The sequence below is a fragment of the Peromyscus maniculatus genome, chromosome 16 (genome assembly GCF_049852395.1).
Source record: "Peromyscus maniculatus bairdii isolate BWxNUB_F1_BW_parent chromosome 16, HU_Pman_BW_mat_3.1, whole genome shotgun sequence".
Lineage (NCBI taxonomy): Eukaryota > Metazoa > Chordata > Mammalia > Rodentia > Cricetidae > Peromyscus > Peromyscus maniculatus.
Genome location: NC_134867.1, coordinates 26255856 through 26265920, shown reverse-complemented (window position 1 = coordinate 26265920; position 10065 = coordinate 26255856). Strand labels below are relative to the sequence as shown.

Sequence of the window (10065 nt, the reverse complement as noted above, 5' to 3'; positions counted from 1 at the left end):
CTTTAAAGAAACACATAATCCCACGTTAATAAATGAACACCAATAACAATAAGAAGGACTTAGTTTATTCATCAATGTAAATAATAATGTAAATAAATAGAAGCAATAATAACTATGTCAGTAACTATAATAACATAATATATAATGATAACTATATTATATAATAATAGCTGTATCTAATAACTATATCTCACACTAATTAGCTTTCCAAAGGATGATTTTATTAATTAGGTGAAAACTTTGCTACTTTAAATATATGATTAAGTGCTAAATACCTAGAATAATATAAGAAATCCATTGTGTGTGTGTGTGTGTGTGTGTGTGTGTGTACATGCATTTGTGTGCACACTCATGCATGAGTGTGCGTGCTGCTCAGTGGCTGACTTGAATCTTTGATGAAGCCATATTCACCGGAGATGATAAACTTTAATTTCTGGCGCTCTTGTGATACAACGATGTGTATCTTACAAATTCAGAGATACAACCCTGGAATAGCAGCATGCATGGTGTGATGATTTGAATAGGAATTACTCCCTTAGGTTTATATATTTCAAAGTTTGTTTCTAAGTTTGTGTTACAGGTATGGAGCATTTCATGAAGAAAATACAGCACTTTGAGGATATTCACATTTTATTTAGTTTTAGTTCTGAAACTGATATGCCATATGTATTTCATATAAATTTAGCAGGGCTTGGAAGTAAGAAATATAAGTCACTTGCATGAAAATCATTTTGATAATTTTTTTTCATAATTTAAAAACTATGTTTATAAAAAGATCATAGGGGAATTTAATCCAAATATTTCTTATCCAATTTTTAATTTAATCCAATATTTCTAAATAAGCAGATTTTTTTCTTATTTCCTTGATCTTCTTTATTTATGATTCACTGAAACTCTCCAATATTGTTCTTTTAAAGCATGACACTGGAAATAAATATCATGTCCTTATATATTTATATCTTAGTTCTCTAATGGTAAACTAAGGATAAGGAATAGAATTAGAGAGCTGGTAAACTTTCATTTCTCAAGCAACATTTAAATCAATTAGGAGGTGTACTGGCTGGTTGTGTGCCAACTTGACACAAGCTAGAGTCATCAGAGAGAAAGGAGCCTCAGTTGAGGAAATGCCTCCATGAGATCCAGCTATAAGGCATTTTCTCAATTAGTAATCAGTGGGGGAGGACCCAGCCCATATTGGGTGATGTCCCTGGGCTGGTGGTCCTGGGTTCTATAAGAAAGTAGGCTTAGCAAGCCAGGGGAGGTAAGCCCGTAAGCAGCACCCCCTCCATGTCCACTGTATCGGCTCCTGCTTCTAGGATCCTGTCCTGTTTGAATTCCTGTCCTGACTCCCTTGAGTGATGAACAGCATTGTGAAAGTGTAAGCCAAATTGATCCTGCCCTCTCCAACTCGCTTCTTGGTCATGGTGTTTCTTTGCAACAATAGAAACCCTAACTAAGACAGGATGTGTGGCCTTGGTGGATGTATGTCACTAGGGGTAAGCTTTAAGGCTTCAAAAGCCCACCACCCCTGGCCAAGAAAGTGTCTCTCTCTTTACCTGCTGCCTGAGGATCCAGATGTATGCTCTTAGCTACTGTTCTAGTGCCATGCCTGCCTGCATACTGCCACACTACCTACCGTGATGGTGATGGTCTCAACCTCTGAAAAGTGTATGAAAGTCTCCAATTAATGTTTCTTTTTATAAGTTGCCTTAGTCATTGTATCTACTCACAGCAATATAACAGTAACTGAGACACATGGTTTTGTTTCTTTCTGTGAGCTTTGTTGTTCAAAATATCATTCTCACCATTCAAATTTCCCTACCTTTATTGAAACTAAACATGACAGAATTGTCAAAAGCTTCTAAGATTAATCAACACTTCAGCTAAATTAAGATTGGTTGAAGCATCTATACATGACATGCTGTTTCATGGCTATTCTTGTTGCCTCTCTCTCTATCCCTCCCTCTCTCTCTCTCTCTCTCTCTCTCTCTCTCTCTCTCTCTCTCTCTCTCTCTCTCTCTCTCTCTCATGTGTGCACACACGTGCACATGTGTGTTCCCTTGTTTTCCTTTATCACTTGACAATTTATTATCTTGACACAGAAACTCTCACTGAATTAGAAACCTGTCATTTTGGCTTAGGCCAGCCAGGCAGTTTTCAGGATCTATGTGTCTGCCTTGATAAAGGGGTTATGGGTACACACTCCACATCAGACTTTTTACATTGGTGCTGAGTCCTCCTGCTTGTACAGGAAGTGTTCTCACTAACTGGGCCATCTCCTCTGCCCTCTTGTTGCGTGTTTTAAGTCATTCTGAATCTCTATTCCCATGTGCATCAAGATTGGGATTTTTTTTCTTTCTAAGGAAGCATATTGGTTTTCTTTTTTGTTGTTCTTTGAGCTTCTTTATTGGGAGTAAGTTTCACCAGTTCTCTCCAATATTGTTCTTCAGAAAGTATGATGTGTGTGTGTGTGTGTGTGTGTGTGTATCCAAATTCCATTCCTTCACAATATTTATATATTTATATTTTATTAATGTTACTGGGAATACTATGAAACATCATTCAGTTTATAGGTTAAAATCTTGATTGTTAATCTCTGAGGACCATAGTGAGATTGGCCAAACTGCTTGGATAGAAAATACGGCATTTCTTGGTTTCAAGTCTAACACTCCTACCATTCTATCTTTCAAGCAGATTAATGGGAACAAAACACACCAGTTTTATGAAGCGCCGGGAACAAAAGAATAAAAGAAATGAAGCATCAATTACATCAGTGGATACTATAGTTCATAGGTCAAGGACATTCCAAAGAGTAAGCAATGGGTGCCCTTCTCATCCCAGGCCTCTACATTGTATTCTGACATGATGCATTCAAATTCAGACTAAAATAAAACAAATCCGAGGTGCTGGGGTATGAGAACTAGCATCTGCTGTTTGATAACATTAACTTCAACTGATGAACTGTTTCTCTTAGAGAAGAAAAGCAGGAACTAGGATCAAGGAGGGATTAAGCAAGTCCTGGAAAGGTGAAGGCATGATCTGTTCATCTATAAGTCATTGCTTGCAATACTACCATCTCAGTGTTGATTATATTCACTTTTTGAATGAAGCATGTTATGCTCATGTCTTCTTTAATTTTCATGAAAAAGGTGTGGTGTTTGCTATTATGTCTATTTAATAACTGAGTAGACAGAGAACTAAAGATCTTAATGATTTGTTCAAGGTAAAACGCCTAGTAGAGAGACTCGGATTTTGAATAAAACTATGTTGAAGCCAAAGCATGTTTTTACTTTGTGTAGAGAGAATTGAAGCTCCAGAGCTAGGTTGCCCCTCCCATATTGATGTGAGCACAGAACCTATTTGAGTTCAGATTGTCTCTTTGAAAAATGGAGTTGGTAATAGATACTCATTGTTATTAACTCCCTCGAGAATTAGAATTCAATAAAGAGCTTTAAGCAAAAATGATGCTTGCTTCACAGCCAAGTATTAGTTGAATAAGATTCTGTTGTTACAAAGCTCCCTGTAGCTGGACCTGTTTGCATCGACTTGTAATTCCAGCTACTGAGGCAGCTGAGACAGGAAGATAGAAGGTAAAATACCAGTCTGGGCTACAAAGTAAATTTAAGGATAGCCTAGAAGACTTAGTGATATTTGGGCTCAAAATAAAATATAAGAAGTGTGCCGAGGCTGTACCTCAGTGATAGAGCACCTGTCCATGCCCACTACATGTTGAAAGCCCTGGGTTAGTTCCCAAATAAATAAAATAAAATAATATCTGGCCGAGTAACTGAGCAAGGTAGGACACACTTGTAATCCCGGTACTTCACAGACTGAGGTAAGAGAATTATGACTTTGAGGCCAGCATGGTGCATAGCGAAAGACAAAGAATATGACAGGAAAGGGTGGGAAGTACCTTCTGTGACTGGCTGGGTTGGTAGGACTATGAAAAGAAATCTACATTTTTTAAAACAGGATGGTAGTTTCACAGTATGCTTACTGGGAATCTTTACATTCTTGCCATGAAAATTACACTTTAAGTTTCGTTCCAGTATATGTGACACAATGGCTAGATAATAAGTAGACCTCACGCGAGCATGATTCCTCAGAGTATAGATTCCACCTGACCATGGCAAAATACTCAGTGACAGGCATTTCACCCTTGCAGTGAGGCCTTAGTCTACCCTTTCCACCTCTTGTCAAGTATAAAATCCTACTTTGAAACTCAAAACCAGACATGAACATTCTGATTATAGTAAGCTGATATTGAAGGTAACCATTCATATTGTCTATAACAATGTTTTTAAACTTTTTAGATGTGTTGAATGTGTATGAATATTTTGTCTGCATATATATATATATATATATATGCATCACATGCACATCTAGTGCCCATGGGTATTGGATTTCCTGGAACTAGAGTTAGGAATGTTGTGAGCCACCAGTTCGATATTAGTAATCAAACCTGGGTCCTCTGTAAGCAGCAAGTGCTCTAAACTACTGAGCCAAGTCTCAGGTCTGTATTTATCATCATCTTTAATCGCTTTTAGATAATGCCTTTATAAAAATGTTAAGCTTTTAGTTGTATCAATAATATACTCCCTTTAAAGTCAAAGGATACAATAAAGCAAATATAACTTTTTAACAGTATCCCATATGATCCTTTCACTGAATATGTATCTTTTCAGGTTTTCTGAGACTCTCTTCACATGAATATAATTTTATTTAAAAAATAAATGACATTGCCGGGCAGTGGTGGCGCACGCCTTTAATCCCAGCACTCGGGAGGCAGAGCCAGGCAGATCTCTGTGAGTTTGAGGCCAGCCTGGACTACCAAGTGAGTCCCAGGAAAGGCGCAAAGCTACACAGAGAAACCCTGTCTCGAAAAACAAAAACAAAAGCAAAAAAATAAATAAATAAAAAATAAAAAATAAAGAAAAATAAATGACATAATATAGTATACACTCTGTAACTTGCTTTTAAATATATTTCCCCACAACAGTTCAGATGGAGTGGTCTCATTCTTTTGCACTGCACACGGTATTTTACATATGTATAAACCACAGTTTCTTTAAGGACTCCTACTAGTAGGAAGATTTCTTCTTCCCATGAGTTATAATGCTTATCCATAAGAAGCAGCAGTTCTGGTCAAGGGTTAATGTATCTTGCATGTAAAATAAAAGAATAATAGAAAAGTAAAAATGAAACAGAAAACCATATTAAATAATTTTTCTTAAAATAATATAAACTAAGTCTTCTACCCAAGTTATATGAGTACATTATTTTGATTGTTACAAAGCTAATAAAAATAAAACCTTTAAATGTTTTGGGCCAGGGTGGAGTGGCTGAGGGCCCTTGAATTCAATAGTGGCTTTCAAAGAGGAGCTTGTAAATGGGTCCCATGTGTTTTCTGCCTGAGGAGAACTGAAGATGGCCCTCTTTTCAATTAACTCCGTAGGAATGGAAAAAATAACCCTTGCTAAATGGCCTAGTTTTTATTTTTGCCATTAATCCAGTTAGAGTATTAAATTTAGGATTGTAAAACATGCAAAGTGGGGAGGAGATGCGCCGTATGATTAAACACTATTACAATAGTAGGCTTCCACGGAGTTTCCATGACACAATGACGCCCTCAGCACTTATGTCTGAGGGCAGCTGGGATGTTGTAGTCTGTTTCCTCCTCTGCTGCTGTTGTGCGCCAAGGATTTATCACAGTTTCCTGGGCTGCGAACTGACAGCTTTTGAAATCTTTGACAGTTTTGATTACTTTCTGTCTCCCTCCCTCCCAATTTTCTTTCTTCTTTTCTCTTCTGCAATTTTTTTTTCTATCATGCTAGGAGGGAAAGAAAAAACCACTCAGCTTCCAAATTATAATGGATCCATCTGGTTTTGGTCGGTGTGGCATCTTTCCTTTGGATACATATCTAACTGTCTCTCATTTCACATAGTGCTCCTCCCCATTTCTCTCCTCCTTTATCCTAAAAATGGTTGAAGTATGTTCCAAGTTAGGTCAGTCAGACTTTCTTTGTAGATATTTACATGCTGAGGGGTGATCAATATAACAGGACGGTGGTTTGTGTGGCTGCAGATTTCCCATTCAAAGCCCCAGGGAGAAGTGGACCCTGGGATTTTGAGCCAAAGATTCAGGTTCTTGCTTTCTGAAAGTTTACTCATCTGCTACTACGATCTAGAATCTTGTTATGTTTTCCATCCTAACTATATAGCTATTTCCATTGCTTCAAAGGATTTTTGGCATATGTACATTTTATACCTTATTGTCCAGACACACACACACACAAAAGAGAATCTTCTCTTTTCTTCTCATTTTCCCATCTAAAACCTTCATGGGAACTCAGTGTGTCTCAGAACAGGAGACAATTGGTAGGTCTATCCATGAGGACTAGAGTTGAGTGACATTGCTTATTAAAAGTAGAAACACATACAGAGAAGGCAGGCAGGGACATTCACAGAGAGCTGTCATCTCTGAGGTTCTTGGCATCTCCCCAGGCCTGTGTCCCTGTCACCGCTCTCCAGCACTTGCCACATGCACACTGTCACCAAGCAACTCTTTGCTTTGTGCTGCATGTTCTTAGTTTCTCTCTTCTGGCCACCAGACCCTTTGTCTTTTGTCTCTGATGTTCACTTCGGTGTGTGCCCTGCCTTTCCACAAAGATTGTAACTCTACAAGTTATGCCAGTTGCTCATTTCTTGGTAGCCTATCATTAACATTTCACCCCACCTATTAAATCAAGGACGGAAAAAAATTCGGCAGTTGTATGTAAATATGTCTTAGTTAGGGTTTCTCTTGCTGTGATGATACACCATGACCCAAAGCAACTTGGGGAGGAAAGGGTTTATTTCACTCATGGTTTCATAGAACATTTAAAAGCACTGAGGGCAGGAACTCACACAGGGCAGGAACCTGAAGGCAGGAGCTGATGCAGAGGACATGGAAGACTGATGCTTACTGGCTTGCTCCTCATGTCGCTCATCCTGTTTTCTCATAGAACCCAGGACCACCAGCCCAAGTTTGACATTACCAACAATGAGATGGATCCTCTTCCATTGGCCACTAATTTAAAGTTCCTTACGGCCAGACCATATAGAGGCATTTTCTCAAATAAGAATCTCTCCTCTCTGATGATTATAGCTTGTGTCATAAAACTAGCCAGTACAAAGCACAAGTTTAAAAAGAAAGAGGAAACATAAAAAAGAGAAGAAATATAAACTTAGGTTTTTATAAGATCCCTTTTTACTGTTGTCTTGGTTACATGCTTTGAACTTCTGATTAATTTGAGGACTTAATTATGCTTTTTGCAGTAGTCACTGATTTCCTAGCTGGGTACATGATGATTATTCCAAGCCTACATTCTTCCTGGTGAAAGAACAAAGATATGTGTCTTTGGGCAGCTGAGGGCTACTTACAAGATCGTTTGTTGAAGGATTTTTTGCCTCTACAGGCTCCGGACTATTCTCTAGCCTCTTCAGGGCCCTGGATGGGTGGATTAGACAATGTCTATTCTGTCACCAAAGGAAGCTTCATTTCCTATTTTCTATGAAAGGCAGATGATACAACAAAGTCTCTCAGCACATCAAACACCTATTTGCAGAGAGAAGGTATGTGTGGCTTCTAAGAAATTAGTCTTTCTGGTGCTTAGTGTTCATTTTTCATTTCCATTCAATGCTGCACAACAAATCTCTTCATTTCTCACTATTTCCCCCATCTCTGGCTAAATAGAAATGGTGTGAAGCTTTTTATTTGGCAAAGGTGTAAACTCTAAGGCCCCAAGCAAAGCAAACAAAGAAGCCACCATTGCTCCCCGATCCGTTCTCATGGGAACAGTGAGGATAAACCAAGAATGAATAAGAAACTCAAACTGGGAGGGAAGTTCCAACACTGCATTTGCTTTTTGTTTTGTAGCAGTTATTTGGGGGGAGTAGGTATTCGCCTACAGTTCATTAGTTCCCTCGGGGCCCCGAGATTCCTCGGTCTCACCCCATCTTCTGTCCTGTTTCTCTTGATTGATACCAGTTGAAGATTTGAACTTTGATCTTATTTGTCTCTCTCTTTTTCTGTTGCATAATGGCTTACATATGTTTATGGGAAAAAAATTACAATAAAACCAGCTGGTTCTTCTAAAGAATTTTAGGAAGAATGACTCGTCTTTCCCCTTGGTTAGCGTGCATGGCACTACCTGTTTGGGCCTCGTTCTGCCCACAGAAGTTCTGTTGTTGTTTCAGATGGAAGGTCACACTTGGCACCCAGATAGATGTGACAGCGGTGTCAAGTAACCCGTCCTAACACCATAGGGGAGTTAACGATTCAAAAGAGACAAAATCTGAAGTACAGAGACTCTCGTGGAAAGGAAAATGAGATGTAACACATTAATTCAGCAAGCAAATGCATTTACAGTCTCTCAGGATGGCAGGAAACAGAGCACACATCTGGGAGATTTCAACTGTGGAGCAAAATTACAATCATTGGTTACAGAGACTTTTCTTGTCCCTTGCTTGTAAACAGCCAAATAAGTCTGTGGAAGAGTATATAAATAGGTGGAACCATCAAATCCATAATGAAGCATCCCTTGTCAGAATAAGAGTAACATTTGGACAGAAATTTAGGAAACTATAAAGAAAAGAACAACCCCAAGATTCTAAATTTTTGTCTGTGAAGAAGGGTACTCATAACTCAACCCTCAAATACATGATTGGTGTCTATTGGCCTGCTGCATGGAGGTGGGGATGGGGCTTCTCATTGCTGGTCCTACCCACTAGTGTGCGGTTTGTCCATACACAAACATGGTTTCAAATCTTCTCCCTTAATTTCTTCAGAGGTCTGATAAAATACCATCTCCTCCTCATTGTCCAAAAATACTATTCTTGGTGACACATATTGTTTCATGGCGGACGAGACATGAGTGTGTTTGTTTATTGTAGTCTTCCTTCAGGGACTTTTTATTCCTGGAGATAGAGGAATTTGCCATAATCATGTTACATTCCTAGAACTTGAAACAATGCCTGGAACATGGAACACACACATTGATGTTTGCAGAATGAGTGAGTGAGGAGGACGGAGGGATTTGAATAGTATGAAGATACACCGCTGAGGTCTCTCTGAAAGGAAGGAAGTCATCTTGCCTCTTGACACTCGGCTGTAGTCAGAGCCAACATCAGAGCTTTTTGTGGGCGGTCCTTTGACCAAGACTGGCTGAGGCTGGGGTGGAAGGACGAAGCATCTCAGTCCCAGAGCTTCCTGGGGGGGATTGACTGAGCTCTGATTCTCACACCACATGGTGGTTTCTCCTTTGACTCATTCTGTGTTTCCTCTTTCCTTCCACAGCAGTCAATCCATGAACATCCCAAACTGAAGTCCACTTCCTAGAAAACCCAAAAGATGGAGTCATGGGAAGTATTCCCTTTGATGACTTACAGCCTTACTTTGCAGGCTGCTTCTTCACCCCAAAATAAATTCCTCTGTTTGACAGCTCTTAGATACCTGTCGCTGTTCAGGGCACCAATGTGATACAAAATAAACCATCAGGTTTCCTGTGTTCCACGAAACCTGTGTTCTAGCAGGAAGGGATAAACAGTAAATAGGGAAATAAATAAGAGATCATTTGTAGGAAAGATGAGAGATACGAGACAAATAACCTAAATAATGGCCAAAATGGGGCGTGAGCATCTGTTTTTGGTTGGGTGGTCCCTGAGGGAGCCTTTGAAGGAAAGACTTTGAAGCTGAAATTAAATGGGGAGAGGAGGCAGGCAGGCCTAAGTTTGGGGGAGGGTGGTCCAAGTATGATTATCCAGTGTAGTCTGCTCATGAGTGCTGGAATAAACAATAGGGTTATAAGAAACATACTGCACAACTCCTGTTTCTAGGAAGCTTATTTTCTTACAGTCATCAATAATTGTAATGTTTGAATGAAAACAACTCTAAACGTTTTATTACCCTCTTGATGTGACTAAATGTTTCAACATTATCTGGTGCCTTAATGAGGCACTTACTGTGTGCAAGTTCTTCCTTTAGGCTGCACATGTACTATCAGAATATGTGTAAGGCAAGTGTCA

General features: G+C 39.2%; 1 long non-coding RNA gene across 2 annotated transcripts in view; it reads right to left on the bottom strand.

The window, feature by feature from the left end:
- Window positions 1-4939: 4939 nt before the first annotated feature.
- LOC143268870 (uncharacterized) overlaps window positions 4940-10065 on the bottom strand; it is a 28874-nt gene continuing 23748 nt past the window's right edge. For both annotated transcript variants that reach the window (XR_013045010.1, XR_013045009.1), the window contains exon 3: window positions 4940-9375. This is a non-coding gene — a long non-coding RNA (uncharacterized LOC143268870). The remainder of the gene's footprint in view (window positions 9376-10065) is intronic.